The following is a 23,156-nucleotide window of genomic DNA, read 5'->3' as shown; positions in this document are numbered from 1 at the left end:
TCTAATTCAGTTGTAATTACTGGCATTCCTCACCTAAAAGGCAGACAAGGAAATATCAACCATCCAAGAAGGTAACAAGGAAGAGCAAGGAACTCCAAAGAATAAGAGAGCAAACATAGGGCACCAAAAATGAGAACAATCTGTGCCAAGTATGTATGTGTTGCTTTGAAACATTTAATGATTAGTAATGAAATATTAAATACGTTCATTTATATATATTCTGTTTTGAAGAAAATAAATGGTTTTATTCATCTCACACGTGACACAATTTGTATAATAATCAATTTATTGGTAAATCAACTTACAGTTTTCTTCCAACTAAAGACTAGTGTCCAAAGGAAGAAGAGATTTCTCAAATGCTATCTTTCTGATTGACTCTGGTACATACACTCTTATAAACACTTTTTTCCCTAAGTTAAAATTTATTTTTATTGTTTATTTATTTTTTTGAGCTGTCCCACTCACTCCCTGTGAAGGCAGCAAGTATGAAGCTGATAGATAACCTTAAATTAGAGAGGGGCTACTTGTTCTAAGGTTGTGTGTTTCTAAGATGCATATTCTCTTTTGAGGAGTAAGATAAAAACAGTTAACCCATCTGGGATAGTTATTTTTAAGAAACTACCAAGGCATGCTGGGTGTTTTTTGTTGTTGTCGTTTTGTTTGCAGGACTCATCCCAGTGTGCAGACCAATCCTATTTCTGGTCTTTTAGAGCCATGGTTATCATTGTTGGAAATGATCATTTGACCCTAGGCTTTAATGTTCATTTGTCAAAGCCTGTTGGGTGCTAGCCTTTCCATTGTGTGTCTACCAGACTTCTGGGTAGGCTTTGGGGAAGTCCTGAAATTGTTGTGAGGTGATTCTGGATATCAGCACAATCCTTTGCTGGAGTGATTATTTTAAAATAACTTCCATTGTGGAATCTGAATGAAGTCATGCCCAATTCAAATGTGATGTGACTAGATAGTTAAATAGAGGTGGATAGATAGATAACATAGAAAGAAAGAAAAAGATAACTGTATAGATAGAAAGGTACATGAATAGTTTGGGAAATATGAAATTCTACCTACCATCACTGGATATATATGGAATAGCCTTACATGTTCACCTTCATGTTTTGGAAAAATTCTTACTTTCTAGTTAGAAGTGAAAGTGGTAAAATTGGGTACATTTATACAGCATCTGATAAATTAACAGCTAGTAGAAGAAAGAAATTACTTTTCAGCTGTCTTTGTAATACTCTATCAAATAGGTATTTCCTCTGATTTTCTCACTACTCATTTTCTGTTTTCTTTATTGACTGCAGATCTCTAATTCCTGCATGCTTCTGACTTGACCATTACCATCCCAAGAACACTTTAGAGTCAACAAATAATACCTTCTTCACTCTCTTTGTATTTTAATGTCATTTCTTAAGAGACAATTATTTACATACACACCTAAATACAAATTTTTTCAATATACATAATCACAGAAGGTAATTTGCAGGTGATCTGATTCTGTTTCCATACTATCTAGGTGAGGAAATAAGTCTGTGGTAGTTGAGGTTTTCTGAATATGTAAACAGCTTTGAGTGGAAAAGGGAAGACTCACGACATCAGACACCAAGCCATTTTTAGTATTAACGTGTTTCTCCTGGGGATTATTGAAATTTATTTGTAACTTAGGGAGATTGACTTCAGTGACAGGAAGTTATTTTGTTTCTTCTTCTTTTCACTTTTCTCTTTATTTTGTTAGAAAGGAGATTTGGAAAGAATGGAAATTTTGGAATGAGGTGCACTTTGCAAGAAGGTTGAATCTGATGACCTTGTTAATGGAAAGCCTTTGAGGATGAGCAAGGGAAAGGAGTCTGAAGGACTTGCATAAACTAAGTTATGACCCTGAGTGGGAAAAATGTGTGGCATAATTACTGTTGGATTTAGGATGTCAGGTTTTGTTTCTATGATGGAAATGTTCTGTCAATTTTGGCACATTTCATTCCTTTTTTTTTTTTTTTTTTGCGGTACGCGGCCCTCTCACTGCCGTGGCCTCTTCCGTTGCGGAGCACAGGCTCCAGACGCGCAGCCTCAGTGGCCATGGCTCACGGGCCCAGCCGCTCCGCCGCATGTGAGATCTTCCCTGACTGGGGCACGAACCCATGTCCCCTGCATCGGCAGGCGGACTCTCAACCACTGCGCCACCAGGGAAGCCCGCACATTTCCTTCTTTTATTCCCAGGTTTGTTTTGTGTCTACCATTTCTGTTTAGTATTTCCTTTCCCATCCATGCCTCCTCTCCTCCCCTCCCTCACCACACACCTCCTTCTCCATCTCTCTCTGTCTCTCTGTCTCTCTCTCTCTCACACACACACACACACACACACACACACGAAAAAAATGAGGGAGAAGTAAAGCAAATAGCTATTTTTTTAAATACATACTTTATTTCCTAGTAGGAGATGAGTAAGGCAAGTATTTATATATTTAAATTATCTTTACTTGATTTGTAAATTTGATTTGTTTACTTAATCCCACCTTCTGTTTCTTCACTCTCATAGATAATTTTTACTACGTAGATGCTGATGGCCTCCTATACACATACAATTGCAATAAGTATGATCTTATTCCTTTGTTCCTTAATTTTTCTTCCTTCACTTTCTTCTTTTCTTCCCTCCTGCCATTTATATACCATCCAATATTCAACACACTACTCATATATCGATAACTTGACAGTATGCATTTTCTCACCTAGGTAATTATTTATCATTTGGTTGTTATACAAATCACTTTGATTTAGGGATTATCCTTTGACCTATGTGAAATATGTTCAAATAATCACATTTCTCCTAGATAGGGGAACATATAGCCATTCAAGAACTTGGGACTGCAGTTAGTAGAATCAGCCAGGAAACTAATGGGTGAAAATGACTTAGAGCATGAGCCAACTGGTTTATACTAGTCTACAGGACTGGGTTAGTGCTACAGTTTTATTTGTTTGTTTTTTTAAAAATCACATTGCATATAATACCTAATGGCTTATGAATGTTTAATATGTTCAAAGTTAGCCTTAGTCCTTCAAGTTTCTAAGGAATATGGAAGCATTGTTGCTTTTATCTGTGATTGTTTTTTGCCTGTCAAAAAGGAACTTCATAGTTATAAATTATAACTATATAAATTGAAGAATTTCATAGATAACAAATTTGCTGTTGAGCTTTTTATCCTTATAAAATTTATGAGTATGTTAATATTGTAATGAAAATTGCTTAGGAGTCAAATTCATAATTATAAATGACTTAATTTAATAAAAATGTTGGTTCAAGTAATTACTTAAAGCTTCAGTCTGCTGGAAATCTTCTAGCAAATTTTTTATTAATATCATATAATAAAGTAATTGTTATGCTTTTAATTAAATTCTCAGAGGTGACATTATACTAATATGATTTTTTTCTTCTATGCCTTTGAAAAATTGGCTTATCTAATTCTCTTATTCAAGATGTCAGAGAATCAGCATTTAGAAATATGAGAGGTTCATCCACCAAGGCTGGAGTTGGGAGAACTTGGTTCATGCTTTCAAGCTGCTGGAGCAATTTGGGAAAGAGAAATTAATGAAATACATTTTCAGTACTAAATTGCTTGTGGAGGAAGTAGTTTTCAAAGCATAAAGTTTACCTCTTGATTGAGAAGTCTCTGGTGAGAAACAGGATAGTTCGTCACTTGAAAATATTAGATTGAAAATAGGAAAGCAATAGAAACTATCTTTAAAACTCTAAACATTCATGTAATCTTAATGGATGTTTTTGATAATTTACACATTCGCCATTTAAAGAGTGTTTCTGAATATCCTTTTCCTTTGACATGAGATTCCTATGCAGCCTGCTAATGAAGAATGGAATGAATGAATTACAACATCTGCATACTTAGGAACTCATAACACAGCATGGTGAAAATCTAAATACCTTTGGAACAACTTCCTAAATTTTCTCAAAGCCACTGTCATGGAGTAAAGTTATAATATGCCCTGTTAAAAATGGCAGTTTTAAAAGTCTTTAAGTCTAAGAAATCTTTGCTAAAGCAAAAGTGCATAAACAAAGTAAACATGAAACCAGGATAAGGTTGAACTGCCCTGGTTCGATTTGGTCCTCTGGCTCTGAGTTCCACTCACTCACACACATATAGGAAACTCTAAGGGAACCTTTTGGAACAAGGTTTATGAGACACTGGTCTACAGGACTGTTTATAGATTGGCTTGACACTTTGCCATTTTAAAGCACATGAATAGTTTTTCCCTTAGAAAAGAATTCATGAAGAACAACCGTCACACATCCCCCCTCCCCTTTTCCCTCACTGTTCATTTATGTTATTTATAGTAGCATGAGGTTAAGTAAAGTAAATGATAACTTCGATAAGTTATTATTTCTCAATTTATAGTTTATGTTTTAAATGCCTCAAAAATTCTCTCTTACAACCTAAATGATATAATTAATACCTCTCAAGAATATTGCCAACATTACATAAAACCATTTTTGAGTGAATGCTTTGTAATATTTTTACTAGGAGAGTATATTTTTTATAATTACAATTGCCTAGTTGAGCTTAGAACCCACGCCCTTTCCTCTAAAGCATGCTGCTGAGAGTTTCAAAACTTACTTAACAGTATCCATAGAACATGTGCCAAGACCAAGTCCAACTCTGAGAGCAAAAACAGCAATATCTGGAAGTCATTAAGCGGTCACCATCTTGAGTACTGGAAATAAATAGCAGCTTTCTTGCCTGTTTACTTATGTTCTTATATATTTCATATTTCCCAGAAAGGCTTATAACACAAGGATTCAGATATGGTTTTATTTTTGCTAGCTATATTGTAATGACATGCCAGGGTTTTACATTTAAATTCTGGAGCCAAAGACCAATTTTGAAAAAGTTATTTTAAAAACACCATTTGGGCTTCTCCAGCACTTCAGAGACAACTTGTCAGCAGTTACTATTTTACTCACCTTTCCTTGTTTACCATGTTTCCCTCAGGGAACTGTATTACTATACTAGGTTGATGCTTCTTACTCATTTTCAGGAACCATTAGTCACATACATCATAAAAGCTGCAGGAAAAGTTTTTATACTTGTAGAAAACTACATTAAACTTAAATATAGTTCCTAAATATAAATCATAATAGTTGGAGAATTCAAGGTATAGCCATGTGATATAATACTATTCATAAATTAAAAATGATTTTACAGACTAAACTTTATCAACATGAAAAGGTAATCATGTAGAATGACCAATTGAAAAACAGATTATTTTCTTTATAATTTATCTTTCTATTTAATCTTTCTCCGTTTCAAATAACAAAAAACCAATACCCTTGCTGGTAGGATAATTTTTTCCCCCGTTTCTCTCTTCTTCCTCCCTCCATCTTTCTTCTTATTTGATGACCTACACCTTTAGTTTTCTGCAATGAATTTGATGTCCCACTTACAGTAAAATAGTATAAAACAAACATTTTTAGAAATGATATTTTAAATGTGTTCATAGAGCAACATGAGAGAAATTTGGATTAGGACCAAGCTGCCCTTATATTTTTGGGAATGTTTGCTGGTCTCAATGGCCTGTACATTTCCTCTTCATTTATGAAAGGGATGGTGCTTCAGAGATTAATCAGTATTAATAGCTGTATGACAGGTTATTTACTTGCTTGACACTTCTACTAATTCTTAGGCCTGATAATTGCTTTTCTTCCTCATGACATAGAACAATTTTAAAATGATTGACACTAAATGTTATTATAGTGTTACTGGACTCAGAATTAATTTCAATCAAATGTTGAAGCAAGGGCTTTAATAATGAATCAAGAGCATTGCGTAAATATTGAACCATATTTTTTTGTAGTATAACAAATGAATAATTTAAATTTCAGTGTGTATAGTCATTATTGTGTTCAGGTATATATTCCTCACAATAAGAAATACATTGTTTACTGCATTTCAAAAAGCATTTCATAGGAATGTTAAGTATAAATATTTAAGAACATCAAGTAACTCCAGATATAATACTAAGAGAAAATGTAAGAACCTTTCTAATCCTACTATGCTTATTCTTCTCCTTCTCTTTTGTTTTACAAAAATCACCAGTATAGGGATTGTCTACAGTTAAGAAATATATTTCTACAATTTTGAGTATATTTTCATTTCTGACATGTATTAAAACCCATGCAAATGTCTCTCATTTTTATTGTCATTAATGTACATTTTTCTTAGAAATTAGTTTTTTTAATGGTACTATAATAGTTCTTTGTCTAATTATTTCATTTTCTTTAGATCTTACAAAACATATGTATGTTTTGCTTTTATTATTTTATGTAGAAATCAGTTTTCTCTGTCTTCTATATAAAATAATTACACTAAAATTAATGGAACTAATAAAACAAACTAGAGTAACCTAATTTCACATTGCATAAGTAAAAATAAGTAATGCACTTGTAAAGAGAAACTACTGTAGGAAGCCCTGGAGTCTCTTAGAATCCTAAAAACATTAAAATGAAATAATAGAGGTTTTTATTTACTTTAATTTAGCACTGGATTTTTATCTCAAGCTCTTTATTTCTTATGTTTAGCTTATAATACCCCACCATAAGTGTAAACAGATTTTAAGTATTGAAAAGTAAGTACACATGTCAAATATCAATTTATTATATTTTAAAATAATTTCTATGTGGAAACCAAGTGAATCATGGATTCGATATTGAAGTATTGATATTCTGTATTAATCTTTAGCTTTTTGATCAGCAGGAACATGACATGCAGCATGTAAAATATTTTCAAACTTAGCAAAAGCAAATTTGCTTAAGAGAGATCTTAAAGACTCTTTACTTTGCATAATCATATTTTAAACAGAAAAATCCCAACCAAAACTTAATGTCCTTTGAAGTCCATACAACACAATGGATTTTTATTTATAATTTTCCCCTTAAAATGAGCTTTTAGGGGCTTCCCTGGTGGCGCAGTGGTTGAGAGTCCGCCTGCCGATGCAGGGGACACGGGTTCATGCCCCGGTCCAGGAAGATCCCACATGCCGCGGAGCGGCTGGGCCCCTGAGCCATGGCCGCTGAGCCTGCGCGTCCGGAGCCTGTGCTCCGCAAAGGGAGAGGCCACAACAGTGAGAGGCCCGCGTACCGCAAAAAAAAGAGAGCTTTTAATTAGCTTAAAGTAAGCCTATTTTCTGTAGATACTTTCGTTAGTACTTCAATTTGGGGTTATTTTTATGTTATCTCAGCTGAACTAGACCAGATTAAACATTTGGATTATTTGCTTGGAGTTCAATTCTGTACAAGTAAAACAAACCATTTTGGGGATGTTAAGATTTTGTCAATAAAATAGGCAAAAGGATTGTTTGAGCCCTGCAAGTGAGTTAGAAGGTAAACAGAAGTCAGAGTGTATCATAAGCCTAACCTGTCAAAGTTAAGGTGTGTTTAGATTCTTATTTCAGTGTATTCAGCTACCCATTCAGAATGGCAAAACCAATAGGAAAAGCCCATGCCTAGTGTTTGGAGGCTAAAACATTATTTACTTTTATTACTATTTTTTAAATTTCTGTGGCTCTCAAAATCTGTCATCAGTTGGTGACAGTTTCTTCTTCCTCTTCTGGTTGGGAAATATTCTACAACTTGACAATTAAATATTGATTAAAATTAAATATTTTGAGTACTTTTAATGAGTTCATTTATATGGCATTAAAAATAATGAGGAGTAAATAAAACAGACTCAAGCTTTGCCTCAGTTATCAGCACATAGTAAGAAAAGTGCATTAAAATTGAAACATATGAAATACAAATTGAATAACTCAATACTATAAATTTCCCAACTCGCTTCCATTGTACTTTGAATCACTTTTAAATCATTTATCATACTTCAGTATTTACAGTGAAAGATATATATTATCTTCTTTCCCTTGTTTGTAGCTGAGTTGCACCATATTATTTCCATGTTATTCTCCAGTGCCTAGCATACTTGCACAAAGTGGGAATATTTCAATAGAGGCTTATTTAATTAGGGCAATTAATGACATCTTCAGTCAAGAGCTTTTTTAAAATGAATTTTGAGTGGTACGGCTTCAGTAAAGTACTGGCTGAATTTTAACGGAATGTGTTTGTTGATTGCAATGAGAGAGAGAGAGAATGAGAATGAGGGAAACAGAAAAAAAGACCAGAAGGCAAGGGCAAGGGAGTAAAAGAGGAGAGACCAGGCATGAGAAGAGGAGAAACTAAGATGGATTTCTCACACCCAGAGAGAATGTGTCTGAGCTTTCCTTTCTCTTTTCCCTATAGATTTTAAGACTTCTCCAGGCATATTAAAATAGCTCTGATCATAAAATTGTAAAAAAATACTGAATTTATTTCATTATTTTGTATTTAATGCATTACTGACTGTTCCATAGCAATTGTTGAGAAATACTGCGCTTTGACCCATAGAACTGAAAAACTCATGGGTTCCAGTTTGTATACATTTTCTACACATTGAAACAATACCAAGTGGTACCTGATAATACTCTTAAGCTCTGCCCCGAGAGTGATCTGCAACCCATGAACTTGTCTCAGCTTCATCCTCTCTAAGGTACTTTTGAGTTTTAAAATTCTATTCCATGAGACCATTTTAATGACAGTGTTAAAGCTGACACGCCTTTCAGAAAATAACTTTTCTTCTTTTGAGGACAGGTGTCAAATATTTCATCTATGGCTGACTAATTTACCACTTCACTGATCTTATCAGCTAATTAAATTACATTTCTTAAGCATGTCATCTTCATAGTACTGGTAATCGTTAGACATAATTTTTAAAGGTATACCTGAAGCTAAGGCATAAATGAAATAAAAGGCATAACATACACACACACACAGACATAGGCATAATTTTCCAAATACGAACGATTAAATTAATTGAGACAAACTTAAATATTTTTTAAAAATATTGAATTATACTTACCAATCTCATAAGTATTAAGGTAAATAAGCTAAATGGGTAGTCTAGGGTATGTCAATAGATAAAATCAGGGAACATAATGAGAGAAAAGATATCAAGAAATTATGATCTAGAAAATGAGATCTTGAGTGCATGGTTTGGGAGAGAAAAGAAGAGAATGCTGAACTGTTTTAGGTAAGATAGTATCAGGAGTTGGGGATTGGGAGGGTCAGTAAAGTGCAAGAGAGGAAAAGGGAACGGGGTTGAGCAAACAAGAGCAGGCCTCCACCTTTTAACGGGGACAAAGGAAATACTGCAGGAAGGGTATTTAACCTCTCTGAATCTCACTTTAATCTTCTAGAAATGGAATTAATAATATCTAATCTCCAAAAAATGTTTGAATATTAAAAGAGATGTTCATAAAGCATCTAGGATAGTACTTGACACACAATAACCACTTATAATATATTAGTTCCCCAAAGTGCTTATTAATAATAATAAAGCAAACCTTCTGTTTACAACATTGGTAATCAAAAAACCCCATATTGATAACAAAATCTTATCCTTTTTTTTCAACTTTATTTCATAAACATATAGAATCTTAGAAGCTTCTAATTCAGCCTACCCAAAACTCAGTGAATGCCTACATTTCTTTTATGTTATTAAGAATAAACAATTCCCAGATAAAGACATTTCAAAACCAGAGATCTGTACAGAGGGTATTTATATATTAAGTAGTTTTCCAGGCCATGATGCCAATCCTCTATATTGTCTTGAACACTTCATACAAATCTGACATATATAGTTTTGGGTCAGTATTATTTTGGATGTTGAAAGATTCAACATGAAGTGACATGACAGAGAAATAGTACAGCAAGTTTGAAATGGCAAGATGATCTAAGGACAAGCCTCTTTTCTAAAAATAGAGGTAGTAAAAGTTAAAATTGAAAGAATAAATTAACTTAAAAAAATACATTACTCTCACTTGTTATGTAACTAGTTACTTCTCTTCTTGGCCCTACCCTCTTCCATTATCAATAATGCTCAGAAATTTATCCTGGATCTTGATGCAAATGGATCATGAATCTGTATCTCGAGCCTTCACCCTTTGTAGTCCTTCTCAGGCACATCTCAGTCCTCTTCTTTTTATAGTCCTCTGCAGCCTGGATATTACTGCCAAAGTCAATAATAAGGAACAGCAAAATAAATACCTGAATTTTGCAAGATTAGATTCCCGTATCCCTAATTCACTCCCCATTCTCTTACCTTCTTTATAGTTGAATGCCTTTTTCTCTCCTGTCCCATCCTACTCCCTTCTGCTCAGACAAAACACCTAGGTCTCATCTTCCCTTTCTGTTTATTCTCTCACTTAACTTAATTCAATCTCAACTATAGAGTTGCTATTTTCTGATTTCTAATTCTAGCATGATTTCATGATTAATAATCGGATCTTTCTCCCATATGACAAGAATGAAAATTATTTCATTAAGACTACTGTTGTTTTTTTTTTAACATCTTTATTGGAGTTTAATTGCTTTACAATGGTGTGTTAGTTTCTGCTGTATAACACAGTGAAGCAGCTATGCATAAACATATATCCCCGTATCTCCTTCCTCTTGCATCTCCCTCCCACCCTCCCTATCCCACCCCTTTAGGTGGTCACAAAGCACCGAGCTGATCTCCCTGTGCTATGTGGCTGCTTCCCACTAGCTATCTGTTTTACATTTGGTAGTGTATATATGTCAATGCCACTCTGTCACTTCGTCCCAGCTTACCCTTCCTCCTCCCTGTGTCCTCAAGTCCATTCTCTACATCTGCGTCTCTATTCCTGTCCTACCCCTAGGTTCATCAGAAACATTTTTTTTTTTAAGATTCCAAATGTATGTGTTAGCATACGGTATTTGTTTTTCTCTTTCTGACTTACTTCACTCTGTATGACAGTCTCTACGTCCATCTGTCTCTCTACAAATAACCCAATATCTTTTCCTTTTATGGCTCAGTAATATTCCATTGTATATATGTGCCACATCTTCTTTATCCATTCATCTGTCGATGGACACTTAGGTTGCTTCCATCTCCTGGCTATAGTACATAGAGCTGCAGTGAACATTTTGGTACATGACTCTTTTTGAATTATGGTTTTCTCAGGGTATATGCCCAGTAGTGGGATTGCTGGGTCATATGGTAGTTCTATTTGTAGTTTCTTAAGGAACCTCCATACTGTTCTCCATAATGGCTATACCAATTCACATTTCGACCAACAGTGCAAGAGTGTTCCCTTTTCTCCACACCCTCTCCAGCATTTATTGTTTGTAGATTTTTTGATGATGACCATTCTGACTGGTTTGAAGTGATACCTCATTGCAGTTTTGATTTGCATTTCTCTAATGATTAATGATGTTGAATGTCCTTTCATGTGTTTGTTGGCAATCTGTATATCTTTTTTGGAGAAATATCTATTTAGGTCTTCTGCCCATTTTTGGATTGGGTTGTTTGTTATTTTGATATTGAGCGAATGAGCTGCCTGTATATTTTGGAGATTGTTCCTCTGTGAGTTGCTTTGTTTGCAAATGTTTTCTCCCATTCTGAGGGTTGTCTTTTCATCTTGTTTATGGTTTCCTTTGCTGTGCAAAAGCTTTGAAGTTTCATTAGGTTCCATTTGTTTATTTTTGTTTTTATTTCCATTTTTCTAGGAGATGGGTCCAAAAGGATCTTGCTGTGATGTATGTCATAGAGTGTTCTGCCTATGTTTTCCTCTAATAGTTTTATAGTTTCTGGCCTTACATTTAGGCCTTTAATCCATTGTGAGTTTATTTTTGTATATGGTGTTAAGGAGTGTTCTAATTTCATTCTTTTACATGTAGCTGTAAAAGAATGGGCTTTCTATCCTGTTGCATTGATGTATATTTCTCTTTTTGTGCCAGTACCATACTGTCTTGATTATTGTAGCTTTGTAGTATAATCTGAAATCAGGGAGCCTGATTCCTCCAGCTCCGTTTTTCTTTCTCAAGATTGCTTTGGCTATTCGGGGTCTTCTATGTTTCCATACAAATTGCGAAGTTTTTTGTTCTAGTTCTGTGAAAAATGCCACTGGTAGTTTGATAGGGATTGCATTGAATCTGTAGATTGCTTTGAGTAGTATAGTCATTTTCACAGTATTGATTCTTCCTATCCAGGAACATAGTATATCTCTCCATCTGTTTGCATTATCTTTAATTTTTTCATCAGTGTCTTATAGTTTTCTGCATACAGGGGTTTCACCTCCTTAGGTAGGTTTATTCCTAGGTATTTTATTCTTTTTGTTGCAGTGGTAAATGGGAGTGTTTCCTTAATTTCTCTTTCAGATTTTTCAACATTAGTGTATAGGAATGCAAGAGATTTCTGTGCTTAATTTTGTATCCTGCTACTTTACCAAATTCATTGATTAGCTCTAGTAGTTTTCTGGTAGCATCTTTAGGATTCTCTGTGTATAGTATCATGTCATCTGCAAACAGTAAAAGTTTTACTTCTTTTCTGATTTGGATTCCTTTTATTTCATTTTCTTCTCTGAATGCTCTGGCTAAAACTTCCAAAATTATGTTGAATAGTAGTGGAGAGAGTGGGTAACCTTGTCTTGAACATTTAGATTTCTATGCCGAATTTAATGTGAGTATCCTGAACCCTCACCCCATGGGAAGGCAAAATTTTGCTTGAAGAGAGAGGTTCTTTTTGGAAACCGGAATCAAAATCATAGATGGGCAAGAGAGAAGAAAAGTTCTATCTTGAATAACCCTGAAGGAGTTGTCATAATATGGAGAGTTAATGAAGAATTTATATGTATAAATATCACTTATGTATATAAATATTATTTATATAACTACTTGTTGGTTTCCAAATAAACCTGGGAAAGAATCAGTTATATTCTTATCGCTATTCTCTGAACCTCTGAAAATAAGAGAATGGCAGAGACAATGAGAATTAATGTATCCTGGATTAGGGATATTAGAAGAGGTTATTTGAAAAGCACAGTAGTCTCATATTTAACCAGATTTCCTTTCTTTGGCTCACTGTGAATATAGTTTTATTCCCATTATTGGAAAATGGATGTGGAATGATCAAAAGTGAATTTTAAGTACAAATTTTTTAAGAGTTCAAAATTATCTGGCTCATGGGCAATTGATATAAGGACTCCATAACTGGAGAAGTCTAGAAATTTTATAATACTTTTTAATCTTTTATTATGAATAAAATATTAATTTCCTTATATATTTAGGCTATCATGTGCTGTTTTTGTATTTTTCTTTCCCCTTCATTTTTTGCTTTTTTATACCACATTAAAAAACAACCGTTTATTTAATGGAATGATAACTTTTGTAAGGCATCTATGTGATAACTGTCAGCTTTGAGATAACCATGTCTTTGGATCTTACTTCATGTTCGAAGATATGTGCATTCAAAATTATTGATTTTTAGTTTTGACCTTAGCAAAAAGAATGAGCAAATCATCTCATTGAAACCAGTCCATAATATCACACACTTTTTTTTATGGCTTGATTTATAATTTCAGTTCAGCATGAACTTGCCTTCTATGTAAACTTAACTCACTTTCAAGGAGAGATGTTAGTACAGTTGGTTTTGAATGACCTTAATTTATTAGAAGTTCTGAATCATAAGAACCTATTTGTGAGTGGGATTGTTTGCAGATATGGGCTGTAGCTTCACTGAAATAGAAAATAGAAGGCATAGTTTTTGCCTACGCCTCCAGAGAGTTTGTTTACCTTCATCAGTAGGTGATTATTGTCATGAAGCAACAGTAGGGAAAAAGATCTGCAGTCACTTTCCCTGTTGAAGTTGGTTTCAAGAGAAAATGTTCATTTTTGCCTAGAAAGTACTGAATACATGTTTGGGTAAAATATTTTTAAATAGTTGTATAAAATGCTATCTCTTGAGCTTCCATGGCGGCGCAGTGGTTGAGAGTCCACCTGCCGATGCAGGAGACACGGGTTCGTGCCCCGGTCCGGGAAGATCCCACATGCCGCGGAGCGGCTAGGCCTGTGAGCCATGGCCACTTAGCCTGCGTGTCCGGAGCCTGTGCTCCGCGATGGGAGAGGCCACAACAGTGAGAGGCCCGCATACCGCTAAAAAAAAAAAAAAAAAAAAAAAATGCTATCTATTTAAATTTTTACTAACAGGCTTATATTCAATGTAAAGCAGTTAGTAATAGAGATATGTAATTCAGGTCAGAAATTCAGATGTTTACAATTTTGGTCAGAGGCCATTACAAAGCTACTTACATAAAACAGAGTGCCTTCTCACAGGGGAAAAAGTCATGTAGTACCAAAAAAAGAGCTTAATGAGATGAGTTTTTGAGTCTATGAATATATAACTTTGTTGCATTTGCATAAGGGTGGATCAGTTTACATTTAGGGCACTTGTTTTAAATTCAAAGGTCATTATTGTCATTATTATTTTTCGGAGGGGAGAGGCTTTTGCTTTCAGTCAAAAAAGTAAATAAGTGGCTGTGTGTTAACTTTATGTCAAAGACTAGGATGAAAGACTTCCAAAGCCTAGAAGTTGTTGAAATTGGGAAAAATAACAATTAACTTAAGCAGTATATTTAGGAGTGTATTTAGCATTAAAAGGAAGAGGAGTCATTCAAGTTAATACAAATTTAGCTTAAATATTTAGGTTTTGCAGGGATTATTTTGTAAGTATCTACCTATCTGGTTGTGATATATTTTTTAATTATTTATTTATTTATTAGTATTTTATTTTATTTTTGGCTGTATTGGGTCTTCATTGCTGCACGCGGGCTTTCTCTAGTTGTGGCGAGCGGGGGCTACTCTTCGTTGCGGTGCACGGGCTTCTCATTGCGGTGGCTTCTCTTGTTGCAGAGCACGTGGTCTAGGCACTCGGGCTTCAGTAGTTGTGGCTTGTGGGCCCTATAGTGCAGGCTCCGTAGCTGTGGCTCACGGGTTTAGTTGCTCTGCGGCATGTGGGAGCTTCTTGGACCAGGGCTCGAATCCGTGTCCCCTGCATTGGCAGCCGGATTCTTAACCACTGTGCCACCAGGGAAGTCCTGGTTGTGATATTTATTCTGCATTCTATCTGTCTGTCTCTCTATCCACTTGTTATATTTATTCTGCAGCTAAATGTGTTAGTTATCCTAAAGATAAACATTAGAGTCATTATATGAGTGGAGGAGAATGGTGTTGGTCAGATTAACTGGATGGTTAGATTCAAATGCCTTGATAAATAGTATATAAAAATCATGCTGAATCTGCTTATGAAATTAATGAATATGTGGCTATAATTAGGTATCCATAACTAAAAAAGGACATACTTTCTTAGAGTAAATATGTCTCTAGAACTTTACATTTCTACTTCAATATTGAGACTTTTCTATAATTCTTTTCTAAAACACAAGATTTTCTTCCTGGTATAAAACCTGAAAAAAGTGTACATATATATATATATACACTTCGGGGTAGGGTAAAGTCTCATGCTCAGTGGGAAGCATCCCCACACTGAAAGAAAATTCCCTTCAACCAGTCTTTGACCAAAAGAATGACTGCTATTGCTCCATCTTTAAATTTCAGTGTCATAGTCGTTTATAAAACATATAAATATTCTTGACCTATTGTCATTTCCTGTTAGAGAAAAAATTAAGCTTTATATATTTTCTCAGTTTTAAGCCATATATCTGTTGTGTTTATTATTCAGAAAAGAAATATTTAAGGTTTCTCATTTTACCAAAGAGAAAAGTAGACATTAAATGCCATGTGATGGAAATACAATTTATTATAGTAGTTCTGAGCTGTTCCTAATAATAAATAGCTCGTGTTATTTGGGATCTATGCATTAAGGCTCATCTTTGAATTTCATTGTGGAAGGATTTTCAGATGCCAAGATAAGAAGCAACAGTACAGATGATGGCTGTATTCAGAAGGGCACTGGGCTGTTTTGCAGAAAAATCATATTAAAAATTTATATCTTTTGTCACTTATCATCCATATATCACACCAGAAAATTGCCTGTTTCTTGCTTTTAATCCATAGATTGTAACTCTAACACATTTGTATGTATTGTATTTCAAGTTGAAATGCACTCACAAGGCCTTAAATATATAACATATTTATGTCCTGTGCTTATTTTTTCAACAAATGTTAATTCTATTAACATTTAATACATGTTAGTACTATTCTCATAAGCAAAATCTAGTATATTATTGGAATAAGATTTATAATCTCATAAATAAGATTGTAAATATTTATAAATATAAATAAGATTTATAAATATCTTAAAATAATTTACATAAGATATATAATGTCAATTTAGTGCTAGTGAAAATCTATTAACTTTTTAAAACTTTTTTTATTTTATTTTATTTTTTTAACATCTTTATTAGAGTGTAATTGCTTTACAATGGTTTGTCAGTTTCTGCTTTATAACAAAGTGAATCAGTTATACATATACATATGTCCCCATATCTCATCCCTCTTGCATCTCCCTCCCTCCCACCCTCCCTATCTTGTTAACTTTTTATTGAATATTTACTAAATTAATAATAGAAGTTATTTACTAAAGAATAGTAAATACTTTTGAGAATATTATTATAATTAAAACTTACAACTAACTACTGTTTTAATTCCTTTCTTTCAGATGAAGGAACTGAGAATTAGAATTAGTTACATAACCTTTCTAATGTTGTATGTTTAGTAAGGGGCAAAAATTGGATTTAAACCCAAGTTTCCTTGACTATAAAATCTATAACTTTAATTACTGTACTATAGGGCACAGTTCTGTGTTGTATATAGGGTACAAGGAAATATAACAATTGCTCTATTCTTTTAAGGAACATCCGGTATAGTTGAGAATTTAATTATTGAAAAAAAATTTTTAATTATTGGCATTTTTAAAGTTGCCAACTGTTTTCATTACCATTCAGCCATCTTGCTTATTTGTATAGCATCTTGGTTTTAATTTCAGTGTATTAGATAAAAAAATTCCACTAGATTATATTTATGGTCAATTACAGTTCTAAAAGTTTATGATTATTGCAAATTGAAAGCAAATTAAGTAATTTGTTTAAAATAACTGCATGTTATTAGGGCCTCTTCAGGTCTCTGCTCAGATGCAGCCTTCTCAAAGAGGTTCCTTTCATCCCCCCATCCTAAAGTGGCCACATGCCAGGCAGGACATTGTTTAGAAAAGTCTGAGAAAGAAAGACATGAATAGTCAAAAAGTCACTATTATGATTTATGTTTGTATGCCAATAAAAGTATACTCAAATAAGGATAAAAAAGAACTAGATTACCTACTGTGAGGGGTATATATAGTTGCGTATATTTTTATGCAATTGTAACTTATTGTTTTCACTTAATGAGTTACATTTAGAATGGCTAGGATTTTATTTTCAATAATGCTGCCCCTGAAAATCTGTAAAATAGACCAAATATGGATAATTTTTAGTTAATTCAGATTTTGAGCAATCTTAATTTTCGGATTTATATGAAAATCAACACAATAATTTTTGCATAGATGTGTTGTCATGTAACTGGGTACTTTTACAGCATTTTATCTTTAGGTTTTGCTATAAAAGGATCATAAACTCTATGATTTAAATTAATGTTAAAGCAGTTCTGTTTATGATGTTTAATAGAGCAAGTGTCTGTATTATAAAAATGAATAAAACATTTCCCCAATTTTTACAGGGTAATGTCTGTTTACTCTGAGAAAACAAGTTGTTTAGGCTTCATATTACCACATTTATGTTCTTTGGTTTCTTTTATTGTGCACATGTTCTATAAAACCTACCTTATCTATAGACCTTAGATGATAACAAAGAACCAGAGAGTTTCACCTAAAGAAAGTTAGTACAGTAGTTGAAAACAAAAGATTAATTATAATGATTTCAAATATATTACATACATCATGATATTTCATGTTATAAACAGTTCATAAATCTGAAAGGAAATTTTTAAAATTTTTAGAAAAAGTAGAGGACCTGTTGCTCATTATTTCATCACTAATGTAAGGGTGTCATTAATATGTTAATACTAAACAGACATTACTCTGACATTTCCCCTTTCAGTTGTTTTATCTATACATAGTTTTGTGTTGTGTAATTGTAAATTTTTTACATAGTAATACTTATAACCTTTAAGTAATACTTAAAACCTTTTCAATTTTCTAAGAAAACACTAAATTAAAACTTTTGAAGTAAATAAGAAACAACTATTTCTTGCCATGTGTGCAACCATGATTTTTATTACCATGATGCTATCCTATTGGTTTTGGATATATCATGGTTTACTTATTATTTATCTATTGAAGTTCTTCAACAACTATTAATTAAGCACCTGTATGTGCCAGGCATTTTTCGGGGCCCTAGGAATTCAGCAGTAAAGGCCATAAATGCTTTCACCGTACAGAGCTTGCTTTCTATAAAGCAAGCCAGTCAATAAACTAATAATGATATAATATATATCAGGTGATTATAAGGGCATAAAGAAAACAATAAAATAGGATATAGGTTGGAGGGGTAGAATACACAATTCACCCACTTATGACATTGAGAAGGTTTCCATATTTCTGTTCTTCTTTTATGCTATTATAAACAAAGAATTGAGAAATAGAACCAGAGACATAAATGAAGGGCCAAACACATAATAGATATTCAAATATTTGATGTGTAAATTAAAAATAAATCAATTTAGTCGTTCTAAAGACTATAGACTTTATTCTGAAGGAAACTAAAAGCAAATTTAGTATATTTTCCTTGTTGAATACTGTCAATAATAAACATAGAGAGAATGAGGCTGGAAAGAAATAAGTATTAAAGTAAAATTTTTTCAGGGAAGAAATAAGTACAGCTAGCACTATGACATTAGGGGCTGGCAGTAATATACACAACCAAGAACTGTAAAGGAGGCAGAATGTAGTTGTTAATTTGAAATAGAGAGTCAGAATTGTATTTAGGGAATAGTCTTCTTTTCCTGCTTTTTAGAAGAATGTCTTATAAGAAATCTCTAATTCCTTTGTGGCTTTTATTGATGTGTTAATGTAAAATATGAATAATTTTTTTAAAAAATTGAGCTGGACTTTCATTCTTGGCATACATTAAAAGATGCAATTATAGATTATTTCAGAAATACTAACAAGATTCCCTTGTTAATATTTTCAACTGTGTTAATATGATTTTTAATTCCTGTATTTCATGTCACTATATTTGATTTCTCATTCTAATTATCATTATTTCTACTTTTTGGTAGACTTCTCAAGGGTCTATCTAATTTTTTTCTTTCCTTGAGTGTAAGTATCGATTACAATATCTTTCGATAATCTAGTTTAAATGTTTCTGCTTTTCCCTTTTTTGTTTTTCTTTGAATAGTATTTTTTCTCCTTTTACATTCTGAAAATGAATAAATAACTCATCCCTTTTCTTTCTGTTATATAAGAAAACCGTATTAGAGTATAAATTTATGACTTCAGCCTGACTTAAACTCATGCATTTCTCCTATAATTATTTTATCATTATTTGCTGAGAAACCAAATTGTCTATTTTTATTTCCCTCTTAACTGACAGTTACTCAGGACATAGAAACAATCCAGTGTGGTTCTCGTTTATTTTTTCCCTTCTTACTATAGAAAAGGCCAATGATATACAAAGTAAAGAAAATAATATAATATCCCCATGTCCTCAACTTCAAAAATTATCCCCTCATGGCCAATCTTACTTTATTGATGACCTAACTCTCTACTTCTCCAAAATTACTTTGAAGCAAATTTTGGAAATTATATAATTTCATTTGCAAATTGAGAATGATTGGTATGTTTCTTAATTCTCTTTTGGAAAATGTTCTTCCTCTGTACCTATTTTTCTTTCACATTTGTTTGTAATTGAAGAAGCCAGGTGACATGTCCTTAGAAATTTTAAATCCGGATTTTGTTGATTACCTTCCCACATATCTATTAACATGTTTCTCTCTGTTACCTACCGTTTTTTTCTGTATAAACTGTGAGGTAGACTTACAAGTTTGATCAGAAACCAGTTCAAGGTTTTGGCAAAACCACTACAGAGATAATGTCTCATACTTTTTTCCAGAGGTAAAAAAAATCTCTCTCTCTCTCTCTCTCTCTCTCTTCTCTCTTTCTCCACATCCCACCCCATCTCTCTGTTATTAGCCATTGATAATCATTGCCAACATCTTTCACTTCATTAGGGATTATGAAAAGATGACATCCAATTTAACAATCCTAATTATTAGCTGTGATGCTTTCACAAAGAGAAACTTTCCTCATTAACAATTTAGTTACAATTTAGTTATATAAAAATAACAGTTTTTATATAAAGATAACATACGAGATTATTTACTCTTATTTAACAATTTTTCAAAATATTTAGTTGGTTTTACTTATATCCTCCAAAGGTGACAGGACTTTTGTTATGGTTGTTTTTAATGATTAAAAACTCATAGGTTTAAATATTTTTAACTTGTTAAAATGGTTGCAATTATTGTCATTTAATTCAAATTTTTATTGCAGAGTTCTTGTTTAATTTTATTATGATCAGATCAGGTGACTTTATTGTGTGTTTTTTATTTTGTTTAAGAATAGTCCACTGTATTATAGAGAGGAAGAGAAATGAGCAATAGAGGATAGTAAAATGAAGTATAGATGACAAACAAGAAGTGCCTGAAACATGTTAGCCATAGATGAGGTAAGTAGTTCATTTGTGTGCTGACATAGAGAGGAAGAGATACAATGAGCAAGTATTAGCTATTCAAGGAGCACCACATTTTTATGACAGTTATATCACCCTTAAATCGGGCACTCATTGGTGCTCCCCATCTGGCCCCATGTAGCCTCTGACTGAGACATGTAGAAACAAGCCACAGGTGCATAGCAGGTTATAGGAGCTACAGCTACTGGCCAGGAGACTTGCCCCTGCATCTTTTCCATAAGATAAGCTTGTGTGTTGGTTCCAGTCACCTTCCTTCCACTGAGCTACCTTGACTGAATTCAACTCTAGTCCTTATTACCATACTATAGCAGGGAAGGCTGATTCAAGAGAAAAGTGGTGGATAAGGGAGAGGAGGAAGGGAGAGAGGGAAAAAGGAGAGGGAGAGGGAGAGACTGAGGTATTATGGTCCTTCTATCCCACCTGCAAGCTACCATAACGTATTAATCTATGTTGCTTTGCCATATGGTTTTTTTTTTAATTAATTAATTTGTTTTGGCTGCGTTAGGTCTTCGTTGCTGCACCCAGGCTTTCTCCAGTTGTGGCAAGCGGACAGTGCACGGGCTTCTTATTGCAGTGGCTTCTCTTGTTGTGGAGCACGGGCTCTAGGCACACGGGCTTCAGTAGCTGTGGCACGTGGGCTTCAAGAGGTGTGGCTCGCAGGCTCTAGAGCGCAGGCTCAGTAGTTGTGGCGCATGGGCTTATTGGACCTGCTGCATGAGGGATCTTCCCAGACCAGGGCTCGAACCTTTGTCCTCCGCATTGGCAGGCGGATTCTTAACTACTGCGCCACCAGGGAAGTCCCCGTATGTTATAAATTGATTCAATAAACCTTGTGATTTGAACATCTTAACTTGATCTGGAGACTTTTTCTCCTGTGACTTCTAGGATGGAATGCCTGATTGTGTACTTGACAGGTAACAGCTTCAGGGTGCTTTTCCTCTCCAAGAGGAGCCCATACCCAGGGCTGAATTATGACTTTCCATGGGCCCCTTCTTCCACAAAAAATTTTAAATTTATATTTTATAACTGCATTGGTATAAAAATGAATATATTAACATTCTATACTAAACTATTTTATTTTACCTAAAAGTTCATTTTTTCCTCTAATTTAGAAAGAAGTTAAAATATTTTCATGGATGCCTAAAGGTATTGTGGGTGGTAGGCACTGTGCCTACTGTACCTAATGAAGAAGTTGGTCCTACTGTACCTTTCCTTTTTGCTATGAAGTCTTTTTTATACTTTTGGGTTTTTTTTAATTAAAAAAGTAAATTTAAAAACATTATAGAAATATGAAAATAGGAAGTAAAATCCCTTTTATTTCTACAGATAGCTATTGCTGACAATGTGATACATATACTTACAGGTTATGTTTTACTCTTCTTATACTAGCCTGTACACATACACAGGCACACACTGTACTCTATGGGATCATCCTGTGAGCCCTGTTGTTTTATGTTGATCCTTCCATTAATAATCTATTATGGACATATACATTGTGAATGATATCTTAGATATTGGTTACAGTGGCTATAATATATATTTGCTGGATTGTTAAAGAATATTCAAATCTGCTGTAAAGAAGTGATCAACAAAATAATCATGAAGATAAAGGAAATAATATAAATAGTAAATAAGCAATTAGCCTGAGGTATGTTGTTATAAAGTTCAAATGAGAGGATATCTGTTAAACCACTTACTAGACAAGGAATGCAATTTATATTCATTTCTATTTCTAATGATAATTTCAACAAGATGAATTTTAGGGGAGTCCTATAGAAAGGTCTATAACTAGTACCAAAATCCTAGTTGGTAGAGAAGAATAAAACAGAGGACACAGTGCTTCATAAGGTGTGATAACTTTCTAGAGGTTATAATTGATAGTAGGTTAAAAATATCACCATTGTAGCAGAAATAGAGACACAGATGTAGAGAACAAACGTATGGATACCAAGGGGGGACTGGGGGTGGGTGGGATGGATTGGGAGATTGGGTTTGACATATATGCACTACTATGTATAATATAGATAACTAATGAGAACCAACTGTATAGCACAGGGAACTCTACTCAATGCTCTGTGGTGACCTAAACGGGAAAGAAATCCAAGGAAGAGGGGATATATGTATACGTGTGGCTGATTCACTTTGCTGTACAGCAGAAGCTAACACAACACTGTAAAGTAACTATACTCCAATAAAAACAAAAATCACCATTGTAATGTTACCTCCATAATTAAAACAAACAAGCAAGCAAACAAACAAACAGGTTGTTTTAATGGACCCCTGTGTTCACGATGGGAACCTTACTTAGACCATACCTGTGGCAATGGTCTGAGTCTGGACACTGCTCTGTTTTTCCTATGTTATAATAGCTTCCTATTTGATTCCACTTCATGGCAGACATTGATCATCTAAGGTAGTTTCAGAAAAGAGCAATCAGGAGCATGAGGACAATCCGATCCATATCATGTCATCAATGTCTACAAGAATTTGAAATATTTTTATAAAGG

The 23,156-nt window shown here is 33.8% G+C and overlaps 1 long non-coding RNA gene across 2 annotated transcripts in view; it reads left to right on the top strand.

Moving 5' to 3' along the window:
- Window positions 1-23,156, top strand: part of LOC116759631 — a 280,299-nt gene that overhangs the window by 150,347 nt on the left and 106,796 nt on the right. Inside the window, exon 6 of one of the 2 annotated variants that reach the window (XR_004351518.1) lies at window positions 11,618-11,647. The exons of the other annotated variant lie outside the window; for it this stretch is intronic. This is a non-coding gene — a long non-coding RNA (uncharacterized LOC116759631). The remainder of the gene's footprint in view (window positions 1-11,617; window positions 11,648-23,156) is intronic. 2 annotated transcript variants of the gene reach the window in all.

The sequence above is a fragment of the Phocoena sinus genome, chromosome 9, assembly GCF_008692025.1.
Source record: "Phocoena sinus isolate mPhoSin1 chromosome 9, mPhoSin1.pri, whole genome shotgun sequence".
NCBI lineage: Eukaryota > Metazoa > Chordata > Mammalia > Artiodactyla > Phocoenidae > Phocoena > Phocoena sinus.
This window is presented reverse-complemented; position numbering and strand designations above follow the sequence as displayed.